This window comes from Stenella coeruleoalba (assembly GCF_951394435.1).
Source record: "Stenella coeruleoalba genome assembly, chromosome: 18".
NCBI classification, from domain to species: Eukaryota; Metazoa; Chordata; class Mammalia; order Artiodactyla; family Delphinidae; genus Stenella; species Stenella coeruleoalba.
Genome location: NC_137164.1, coordinates 59,256,310 through 59,269,042, shown reverse-complemented (window position 1 = coordinate 59,269,042; position 12,733 = coordinate 59,256,310). Strand labels below are relative to the sequence as shown.

At 36.5% G+C, this 12,733-nt stretch overlaps 1 long non-coding RNA gene across 1 annotated transcript in view; it reads left to right on the top strand.

The window, feature by feature from the left end:
• The first annotated feature begins 869 nt into the window (after positions 1-869).
• LOC307176663 overlaps positions 870-12,733 on the top strand; it is a 148,543-nt gene continuing 136,679 nt past the window's right edge. The window contains exon 1 of the long non-coding RNA XR_013824860.1: positions 870-1,004. This is a non-coding gene — a long non-coding RNA (uncharacterized lncRNA). The remainder of the gene's footprint in view (positions 1,005-12,733) is intronic.

Sequence of the window (12,733 nt, the reverse complement as noted above, 5' to 3'; positions counted from 1 at the left end):
CTCGGAGCCGAACTAAAAGCCTTCCCCGGGGCCGGCTGAGGCTGTGGTGACCAAAGCTGTGATGGCTGAGGCTGAACGGCCACCAGCAGGCGACGCCACGGAAGAGCGGCACCCACTGGCCCTCGCGGACCTGCTGCCCCTCAAGGTTCAGGTCCAGGAAGTGGACGCAGCACTTCCGGGGAAGGAAGCTTCCAGGCGCGCGGGGTGTGGCGTTTTTTCCGAGCGCCCAGCCTCTGCGCAGGCAGCGTTCTCTGTGAGGCGCCAGGCCGGCAGCACCGGAGGGAGCGCTTGGTGGCTGCTTGGCTTGCTTATTAACCGTGGGCTGTAGCAAAGCGACGGACGCTGCTCAGTGCTAATACGTTACCTCAGACTCCATCTTGCTAGCAGACTGCTCTAGAAAATCTTGGGGGCCTTAAAGAAGCGGTGGCCCTGTGGGGAAAGACCATGTGGCCAGGAAGTGTGGGCTGCCTTCGGGAAAGGCTGGTGGCCTCCAGGAGCTAAGGGCTCACTATCGGCGGAAGGTGCCTCCAGTCAGTAGGCGGCAAGAAAGTGGGGCCTGGGCTTCCCTGGTGGCGCAGTGGTTAAGAATCCGCCTGCCAATTCAGGGGACACGAGTTCGAGCTTTGGTCCGGGAAGTTCCCACATGCCGCAGGGCAACTAAGCCTGTGTACCACAACTACTGAGCCTGCGCTTTAGAGCCCGTGAGCCACAACTATGGAAGCCCATACGCCTAGAGCCCGTGCTCCGCAACCAGAGAAGCCACCACAATCAGAAGCCTGTGCTCCTTAACAAAGAGTAGCCCCCGCTCACCGCAGCTAGAGAAAGCCTATGCACAGCAATGAAGACCCAACGCAGCCAAAAATAAATAATTTAAAAAAAAAGAAAAAAAAGAAGCTAGGGCCAGCCATCTCCATGAGTCTGGGAGTGGACTCGTCTAACCATGGAGCCACAGTTGGGAGGTTACCTCGATTGCAGCTTTGTGAGACCCTAAGCAGAAGACGCAGGTAAGCCTTGCCTGGCCGGCTGATCTGCAGAAATTGTAAGATAATAAATGTCTGCTGTTCGCAGTTGCTGAGTTTTTGGTAATTTGTTATGCCAGAATAGAAAACTAATATAAAACTGATTTCAGGCGGAAAATGGAAAGGCAACTTTCTAAAATACTGTGTAGCATGTATCCTCAATGACAGGTTTCAGTGAAGGAAAAGAGGTTTAAAAGAAGTAATCGACACCTTAGTTGCTATCAAATTACTCTCACATAAGAGAATCATGGAAAATCAACCTGGGAGAGATGACACATCTTCAGCCCAACCAGGAAAGAGAAGCAGGTTTTAATAGCTAATTGACAAACCATTTCTTGCCTTTATAAGGAGTTAGTTTCAGAAGCAAGAGAAATTTCTAAATTTCCCTCAGTAAGGGAAATTGCAAGAGCTGTTGGGTACCTCGTTACAAATTTTAATAGGAGTTACTAGTTCAAATGCCCCATTGTGGCCATGAAATAAATAAATGAGATGTGGCAAGAATAAATGCTTATGCAATCATTATGTCAAGAAGGGATTCTGTTAACTAGGGTGTGTGTGTCCTACTAGGTAGCTTTTGTTCAGCCTGTGGCCAGCAGTTGCTGTGTGGGATTCTCTGCTTTTAGCTGGGTTTTCCAGCCTTTTAGGAGATTTCAGAAGCATGTGTTTGTAAATATCAAATAAAATATATAGTTTAAAAGTATACTTAAAACTGTTTTAAGTAGAGTTCTAAAGTTAAAAACAGAGTTCTAAAGTTGCTCCAAGATTTCTGGCCCCTAATAAACACACACGTCTTACAAAACAAAAACAAAAACAACAACTAACTTAGTTTTAGTCTACTTTGCTAGCAGCTTTGTTTTTAGATATTTGACTATAGAGAGACCCCATATCTCATAAAGCTTATTAATCCCCTTTGGACCATTGAGCACTTTTTTTTTTCAGTTAATTTAAGCTAATAAAAAGGAAAAAACAAAAACAGTTCACCCATTTCTTCCACCTCCTTTGCTTCTGGTACCCACCAGTCTTTTCTCTGTATCCATGAGTATGGTTTATTTATTTATTTATTTATTTATTTATTTATTTTTAAGATTCCACATATGAGAGAGATCATCCATAATTTGTCTTCTCTTATTTCACTTAGCGTAATGCCCTTGTCGCAAATGGCAGATTTTATCATTAACGGGTGTTAAATCATACTAGTTTTTTGTATTTATTGAAGTAATTGGGTTTTTTCCCCATTTTTCTGTTTCTGTGTTGAATTAAATGATTTTTACTCTTGCATTCTCTTGGTATACACGGCATTTGGTCATGATGCATATATTATTCTTTTTATGTATAGATAGATTCAATTTGATAATATATTGGTTAAGATTTTCGACTGTGATTATGAGAGAGGTTGCCTCTGATTGTTGTTCTTTTGATATCCTAGTAAGATTTTGGAATTGAGAATTTGCTGACCTCATAAAACCAAGTGAGAAGGAAATATATATGTGTGTGTGTCTTTGTGTACATGTACAAAAACTGTGGTTTTATATATACATAAAATTTGGCAGAGAAAACATCTGGGATTTGATAACTTGTAAATATTTTAATCACATATTTGTATTTTAGTTGATATGGAACTATTCAGTTTTTCTATTTTTTATTCTGTTTGGAATGTTTTCTCATTTTTATTTCCCGGGCCTAAAATCTGTGACAGCCAAAATTGGTGATCAGCTTCTTAGCTCATGATTAGATATTTTGTGCTGGACTTTCCAGCTTCCACTTAAATTTGGCAGGTGCTTTGAAAGAATTTCTTTGCCACATTCTCTCTTGAGCTCTAAATGAAAAAAAATAAAATAAAAAAAATTCTACCTTATGTTAAAAGGGTGTATTGTTTACAGAGAGTTTTTCAGTAGCAAATTTAGTTGGAATGTGTCTATATTTCTACCCTGAAGCTACCTTGGCTTAAACTAATTTTGGCTGATGTTAAATTGAGGGAGGAAAGACTAATTTGATATACCTCTGCCCCCTGCCACTTTGGTTTTGTTTTTTAATCCTGGGAGGAGAGTGACTACCTGTCCATGTCCCACACGGATAACTTTGCTGCATAAGCATTCCCAAACTTCCTTACTCAAAAGTTGTTTATTTGTAAGAGCTTTGCTCTCATAGTCAAGTGAACCATAGATTCCAGCCATGTGGAGTGACAACGGAAGATCAAATAAATAATGAATAAATCCTAGTAGGTTCCATCATGGATACCTGCCAAGGAATAAGAGTTAGATGTTCACTTTTTTTCACTGCCTTAGCACTATGGAAGATCCCAGGATTATATGGGACCCATAAAAGAGAGAGGGTAGGCTACATAGACTGATGAACTCTCAAATTGACTGAGATTAATTTTTTGCCAACTGACAATGTAAAGATTAAAGAAAAGAGTTTAAGTTATATTTTTGAATGCGGGAGTTTGAAGGAGAGATTTGTATCCACTCTACACACACATACACACACACACTTGATTTTTCTTATGAATATTGAATATAGTATTCATATCTTTTTTTAAATGTATCATGTTTCCATTTGCGTTTTGGTACATATATATCTACTTTATTCATTTGAAATGCTTCGAAGTATTTTATAGCATAGGTAGAGTATAATTTATCTAACCATCTCCGTAGGGATGGGTACTAGGAGCATTTCCTCTTTTTGTATCAAAAACAATATTGTGAGATCCTTAGTAACTATTCCTTTTACTTCTGTGGGAAAAGTGAATAACTGGCCAAAGAGAATATGCATTTATCACTGTAAGATAGCCTAGTAGATTCAATAAACAACTCATGATTGCTTTCCAAAATTTCTTGAAGACATTCATTTTTACTTATTTTTCTGTAGTCAAAAATAAGCTACGTGAAATCCAAACCAAGTTATATATGGGTGTAATTGTTTTAAATTTCAGTCTGCCTAAATAATATAAGGGGGAACGTTTATATTTTCAGGTACTGTGCTCTTTTTTAATAGCTTGTTTTTGGTCTTTTTTTTATTATTGAGTTTTAAAATTAAGGTTACTAATAAGCCCATCAGTAAATGGAGTTCCCTAATGACAGATTTTTATTCATAATAATGTTTTTCCCTGGTCATTATACTAATTACATATCCTTTTATTTTTCATTGAGATCTTTAGCAGCCTAAATAATACTTCCTAAGGAGATAGATTGACTGTGAACAACTTGAACAATAAGTTCTCAGCACAAACACTTAATTTGACTTTAGTAAAAATTTATAGTGTAAAAGGAATACTTATAAATGACAGCTATCTAATGTTTCAGATGCTTCCTCCTGCATCACTGTGCACATCAAGACTATGACTAACTCAAATTTAACTGAATATTTGTAAGATGATGATGTATTTTACACAAGAATAATTTCCACTTGATTATCAACTTGACAAGTAAATATTAGACCTAAAATGAGCATTGGTATATGGTGAAGTGGCTAGTAAAAGTGCCTGCAGTTAGAGTGGTAAAATATTTTCACATATCTTTCAGAATTTTTATGAAATGTTTATATTAAATATGTAGCAATTTTCATTAGGATATTTTCATGCAGTGTTATAAATGTTTTGTTTTGGAATATTTTGCTAAAACTTCCATCTCCCTTTATACACCTCTTTTTTCTGTGTTTTTTTAATATAATTAAACAGTATGAAAATGCCATTCGTGAGATCCAGTTGTAATATGAATGGAGATAACATTTGAAAAGATAATATAATGCATGATTTATTTATTTTGTTCTTTCAAAGCTGTTTAAGGATCACTTACAATAACAGTTACTATGGCAGAGCAAGAATAATGTTAGGTTGAAACAGAGGCCATGTCTCCTTTGCTCCCAGCAAATACAATTCACCAAATTTTATAAGAAATAAACCTGCTGTCATGCAACAGCTTGTGAGAATAAGAATGTATAGTAATGATTAATATTAAATACTGTATGGGAAGTTAAAAAAAAAATTCTGACTCCTATGCCAGCCAGAATTTTATGTGTTGGTGACAGATCAATTTCTGTATCAGTAAACAAGTGGAATGCTCCTTATTGTGCAATGGTGTCACATTCTTTTAGCTTATATAGTTGCTATGTAAAATTTTGAGAATGAGTATCAAATATTTGGAACTGGGATTGGAGGCTGAATGAGGAGAAAACATGAGGACTGTTTGGGACTGACCTATAGAGGTCTTGGTTAAGGCTCCTGAGAAGTCCAGCTAAGGCTGCAAGGCTAAAGCATTTCTCATGTGAACAGAGTATTATTTCTGTTTTCTATAATACCTCATTTTAGTTTCAGATTGAAAGGAAAACAGTGAAGAAAATCTTTGATATTTTCTGAAGGGAAGAAGTGTGTAAAATATGTAAGTTGGACAACGAAGTAAAAAAGAGAATTCAAAAGTAAACCTAAGGACAGGAAGTGCCAACACCCAAATTTATAAACGTTGGGAGCAGAACTTTTTGTTTCATAATTCATTATCACCAGAAAAGTACAGGCAGTACAGGCAGTATACCAGGATATGCAAATAGAAGCCTCATGATGAACTCATTTCTGTGGAAATGGCTACTATAAAATATTTAGCTCATAGATGGAAAATTCTGTAAAAATTAGCAATTCAAGCCTGAAGACCTGGAGAGAACAAAAACCTGAAGCTATTCTTTTATTCTTTTTTCTTTCTTCAATTTGACCTCATTATTCCTTCACCTTTCCAAAAATTATTTGCTATTTTCTCAGACTTACAATAGTAAGTATGTACAGATGAAAACATGAGGCCTTCAGAATGTTTAAGGCCTCAAGACTCATGAAATAGATGTGTAAAAATTAAACTTTTTTAAAGTAATGGGAATTCGATGTTTGACCTATTTTCTAAACTTTTTTAATAGGGAAGAGAAGTTAGCCAAGTGAACAAGGTTAAGACCCTGAACAGAAAAATGCTTTAATATTTTATTCCCAATTCCTATGCAGCACCAAGATATGTGATGGGCCATATGACCCACATGATTAAGGGGTTGATTTTATGCAGATTATTGTATAGGAAGATGATCATTAATGAGGAAAGTCTCAAAGAAAAGGAAGAGGGTTTGGGGTTTTGTAGAGGCAGATAAAGGAATCATATTTTAATTTATAGGAGTTGTGAGCACGAATGGACAGTAAGTCATACTGTGAAGGGCGGTTCTTCTGAGATTAGCTCCTTCTTCAACGCGAAAGTGTGTGTGTTGGATGGGGTCAGGAGTTCTTAAGCATCACTCATCTCTGGGAACATAGAGCCCAGGTTAAATTCCACATTCATTTTATATGACCTCTGTTCAACAGCAAAAGTACTTTTAACTGCATTGTCTGTTGTTTTGTTCAGTATCCACTGAATAAGGTCCCAAGTGATAAATTCCTTTTAAAAGTCATTTCTAAGAAATAATACTAATTATCCTGAGGAATTGATTTTTTTCCTTTTATTATGTAATGGAAATTATATGAAACCAATATAGTTTTGTCTGTAGCTAATCTGAGAGCTAAATTGAATACTCAATTACAGTGACTATATATATATGTCCGATAGTATGTATTGTTCTCCATTATTTCCATAGTATTATTCATAAGTACTCTGTATTAGCAGTTTTATTGTTTGAATGTATTTTTTACCATCACCCATATCTTTTTGGAAGGAAACAACATAGAAGCACTACTCATAGCTCAATGAAAACTAGGGCTAATCAGCTCCTTTTTGTTGCTTCCTTAAAGCTTAACTCATATTTGTTGAAATAATTTATTTATGAAATATAAAGAATTTTGAATTGGGTCTGTAGGGGGGCCACGATAGCAGAACAAGAATTATGTAACTTTTGGTGACAATGGCTATATAGGAATTACCAGAGTGAAGAGGTATTTGGCAAAGGAAGATAAGATAAATGGTTAGGGAATAAATGAATAATTCCAAAAACCATATTATCTCAATGATACACAAAATCAGTGCTTATATCAAAACTCCTCAGAAATAATTGTGAAGTCTCCTTTTGCACTATTGTCATAGTCTGGGCTCTCATCACTTGTCTAAGAGATTGGGAATGTCAAAAGTAAGAACTTGAAAATGACTCAGAGACAACTTATTTGGGTAATTGGCATTCCTTCTACTAATCCTCTTATTACATTTCTGTACATTTTTATACTTCACCTTTTCATATCATAGCAACAAGTAAATATTCATTGAGAAGAGAAAAGTAATTGATGACTTGATTACCTGCTCTATACCAAATAACATTTATATACATTATCTCTTTAGGTTATGATATCTGTGAGATCACACTGTTCATAGCAGTGCTACTAAAATTGTGGCCTGACATTATTTGGAAACTAATTGAAAATATATATTATGAGGTCCTATCCCAGATCAAAAAAAATCAGTCTCTGGAATCTGTAGCTTAACAACCTATCCAGGTGATTCTTATAAAACTAAAATTTGAAAAACTCTGATTTATGCCATTGTACTGAAAAGAAAAGGGTCAGAAATAATAAGCAATCAGCCCGATGTCATACAGCTAGTGAGTTGTAGAATGGGAGTGGGTACTGAAATGATCAGGCTCCCTCTTTTCATCAGATGCTCCTGTATCTTTACTTCACTAATTCATAAATCATTTCTGTAACCAGCCTGCCTGCTCAGTCTCTCTCATTTCACCTTTTCTTTGACCTCATCAGCCCCATCAAAATATTGATCTCCCTACTTCCTCCTTATTGAACAGAACTTCTAATTTTACTTCCTTCTCTTTGAAGTTTAGATCCATGGTGAGTCATTTCAACTGCTTTCTAATTTCCTAACCTCGCTTACTTGATTTTCCTTGTGTGATACCTCATTGGTGAAACTCCCAAGTCATGTATACCTGAATATCAGCAGATATTCTGAGTGCACCTGGGCAGCTTGACAATGCTGGGGGTAATTAATACTACTTGCAGCATAGGATCCATAATGATCACCAGCCACAACTAGATCTCAGCAATGCCACATGTTACTCAGTTTTTCTCTGTTGATTCTCCATTATAGTTTTCACAATGTCTGTTTTAATTTTCTGTACTTGTCTCAAATTGTGCTGACTCTGCCACACTCTTTCTCTCGAGACATGACTTTGCCTGTTTCTCAGATGAAATAGAGACAATTATATAGCGACATCTTCACATCTTAAATGCACCGACCTAAATAAATTTGTACCATACGCTGTCTCTCTCCTTTCACAGTGGAAAAGGGATGCAGTTTCTTCATCTTCTCTTAACTTTTTATTTTATACTATCACCATTTAAGTAAATTTAAGGCTTTCTTATATCATAAAACTTAGCTCAGTAAATAACACTGCCCATCACTCAATTGCATAATCCAGAGTTCTAGGAATTATATTGGATTCCTCATTTTACATTCATTCATTTAATAAACATATATTAAACTATATGTTCAACATACTGTTCTTATAAATATCTGTGTAGTGTTTCTTTTCTACTTACTCCTAATCAGTTTCCATGTATCCACCTTGTCACCGTTAATTTTTTTTCCTATCTGCCTCTAGAGTGGAAAGAAAAAATAAAATTCATCATTACATTCCATTTTGAATGTCATTTTATTTCCTCTGAGAACAAGTATATATCCTTGGAAGAGCTTGAGTGTCTGGTTTTGACTGCCTTTTTAGATTTGAAACTCTCTCCCTTTCTTTCTTCCATCCAACTTGGAATCCATTCTTTAAATTCAACACGTTCTTTATTTGCCTCTAGATCCTTAACTGTTTGTTTCTTCTGTTTGAACCCTCCCATAATTCATTGCTACCAAACCTTTTCGTTGTCATCTTTGTACTGTCTCATAAGGAGGACAAAGGCTCGTGTCCATATGGTATACTACCAAATCAGACTTGTGGTTCATTTCAAAGGATGCATCGTATGTCAAGGTATATTCAGTGTTTATAGTCTCTGTATTAAAAGATAATTTTCAAAAGAAGGTGTCATATGAATATAAAATATAGATTTGTTTAGGATTTTATTTAATAAATTATTAAGATGATGTTTTAACCAGGTTAATGGAGACTCCAAAGAACAGACACATTTATTGTTCAGGAATTTCAAAATGAATGTGCATATGGAAGCAATGAAGGATGTTTACATGGTGCTGCAGGGAAGTCAATTGAATAGACTGAATTGGAAAGAATTTTGCATATCAGCAGTAATATTTTTTCACTGCTGTCACATACCTACAACTTACAGAGTTGTAAAATAGCTCCAAAGAAAGGAAAGCTTAGAATTGAATAGCCTTGAAGAGTGTATTGTGCAGTGCACATGGAAGCAAAAATTTTTCTCTGCACCCAGTATATTGTCAAATCCAAAGAGATAGATAAGCTGTCTGCTTTGTCCACAAAATATTTTCCTAGAATCTATTAAAGTATCTACCTTATAATAGATATAAAATTGTTCATTAAAAATTAGATTATCTCCCCTAAATTTTCAACTATAGACCATACCTCTTTTTTGAGATTTAAGCCAAAATATCTAACTCCTCCAGTAGATAGTCCATCTGCATACACACAGGCATCTCAAACATGGCAATATCAAAACATATCATATTTTCATGAAACTACATATTTCTTCAGTATTCCAGAGCAGTTAATGATTTTGTGGCCTAGACTGAGTTAACAATTCAACAAAGTATCTAGATTCCCAAGATTAAAATCTATATGTCATCCTGGAACTATGTACCTGGCATCTCAGACATACAGATATAGTTAATTTATAAGTTATTTTCAATTTATAGACTTAATACTTTTATATCATATCACCCAGCATTTATATCTTAATAACTGTGAAACTCCTATCTATATGTGACACATGATTCTGTGATTTTCCACTTTTCACATCTTATAACATCAGACATCCTATTGACCTGTTAAGCTCCATCTCAGTACTCTCCTCTGTGAAGACTGTCTTCTGTCAACTCCATCTTACAATCCATTCTTCAATCCCTTCCAGAGTAAGGAGAACTGCTTATTTCAACCTTTGTGCTACCACAATATTTAGCACTTGATACATTCCTCTACTATGATACTTCACATGCTTCACTGGAATTATTTTGATAAAAGTCTGTCTTATTAATCTGTAATATTTGAGGAGATAGAAAACGTCTTATTAATCTGTAATATTTGAGGAGATAGAAAACGTACACCTTTTATCTTTGAAACTCAGTTTGCTAACACTAAATAAATCAACAAAATAATGAATAATATACAAATAAACCAATTCCTCTTCCTTTTAAAAAAGAGAACTGGGCTTCCCTGGTGGCGCAGTGGTTGAGAGTCCACCTGCCGATGCAGGGGACACGGGTTCGTGCCCCAGTCCGGGAGGATCCCACATGCCGCAGAGCAGCTGGGCCTGTGAGCCACGGCCGGCCGCTGAGCCTGCGCGTCCGGAGCCTGTGCTCCGCAACGGGAGAGGCCACGGCAGTGAGAGGCCCGCGTACCGAAAATAAATAAATAAATAAATAAATAAATAAATAAATAAATAAATAAATAAGAGAACTATCTAGATTCACCTTCTGTTGGAGAATAAAAGTCTCCTTCAGGACAATATACGAGGGGGAAGATAAAAATTCAACTAAATTTCTTGAGGTTTCAAAAGCATTTTCAATCTCAAAAACCATAATGGTGAAAGAAATACATGTATGGGGTTCAAGGTTGTAATTGGTGCCAAACCATGACCAACAGCTTTTTGCTTAAAATGGATATCATAAATGTTTCAATCACTGTGGAATAGAAGACATCAAAGGAGATTTTGTCTGGAAATGCTGCTTTCTAAACAGCATAGTCATGTAATTTGTTTTTCTTTTTCAACAAAGTAGTGTCAAATTGCAGTGTAATAGCTCAGCATGGAGACATCTCCAATGGTGAATTTCACCAGGGTTATGGAGTCAGAGCTATAAGAACTAGCAGATGACTTTGGCTCCTCCTAACTCATTTCTCTTAGAAATTGTGGAAAGATTGCAGAGTATAAACAAATTTTACAGAAAATGAAACACTCTCTGAGGCAGAATGACAGGATTTATTTGTATATTATAAAAAAGAAACTAAACTTTTCTAACAAGTTGCCTTTTCCTCATAGCCCTGACCTCTGACCTGCACATAGCACAGTTTGATCTTGTTCTTTTTGTCTTTTTCTCCATTATCTTTGCTGTTACAGTCAAGTACCTACTTCATCCATGTGAGTTTTTAGTAGGAGCATAGGTTTTGTACATTCAGAAATTTTTTTAGAGTGGTCAGAGATGGAATAAGAAATCCTATTTCTAACTAGTTCAGTATTTTATGGAGTATGTAGCACAAAACATTAGTATTGTGAGATTTCAATATTTGGGAGTAAATTTTTGATAAAATTAATCAGATTCCTTTTTTAAAGGTTATTTTTTTCAGGTTATTTAATATAATGTGCTTTCCAAGTCTCCATGGGAGCAAAGAGCACAACTCTCTTTTCAGTCACATTTGATGATGCAGCCCTTTTCTTAAGAATCAATTCCAGACAAACATAGTTTATAGAATGTAATAGGAAATGATACTCTACTCATATAATCTTGTTTTGGAAACAAACATAATCAAAACGCATCTCGGGCTTCCCTGGTGGCGCAGTGGTTGAGAGTCTGCCTGCTGATGCAGGGGACACGGGTTCGTGCCCCGGTCCGGGAGGATCCCACATGCCGCGGAGCGGCTGGGCCCGTGAGCCATGGCCACTGAGGCTGTTCATCCGGAGCCTGTGCTCCGCAACGGGAGAGGCCACAACAGTGAGAGGCCCGCGTACCTCAAAAAAAACAAAAAACAAACGAAAAAATAACGCATCTCATCTTTTAGTATTTAATAATGATGACTTCCTCTCATTTTTTCACCTTCTGTAATTTTTATTTTTAGAAATGTATCTAACAAAAGGATAAATATGATACGTAGTACTCTATAAACATAGACACACACAAATATATTTTTCTATTGTTCATGGTTATTCTTAATCTTGGCCAGGCTTATTTTTCTATAGACTTGCCCAAAGACTTTGGAACTCGCCTTTCTCGTGGTCTGAGCAATGAACGCACAATTGGTCGGTGATCAGATACGAAGTACACTTTGGAGAACGTTAGAAAAAATATATATTAATTTATTTTAATATAGATAGAGGATAGAAAAAAGCAAATAAGAGGGCAGACAATTTTAATAGCTTTTAATTTATTTTTTACTCCGTGCCATTGGCTGCACTAGGGACATAACTAATAGGTATCATTTATTTTCCACAAGAACCCTAGGACAAGGAAATCACCATTACCTCCATGTCATAGATGAGGAGACTTAAAATTCTATAGTTAGGTATTTGACTATAATTTCCCAGCAAGCAACAGAGCAGGACCAGGACTGAGGCAAACTGACCCTGGAGCCCACATTCTCTGGTAATCAGTGGCTGCGTTGTCCCACATCAGCCTTCATTATGCAATGCTTAAAGGCAGGAGTGATTGCTTTAGGACTTCAGCAATGAGCAAGGTTTTGTAGAGGTCCAAGTCAGTGGAAAACCACAGAAGAGATGAGAGAAGATGCCTGCTGCTCACTTCATTGCCACTATCCTTGATATGAGGAAAGGAAGCTCTCCTGAGTTACCAGTTTGTTTCCATGCCCTGCTGAGGAGGAATCCTTGACATATGGAATGCAGTTTCAGTGGAGAT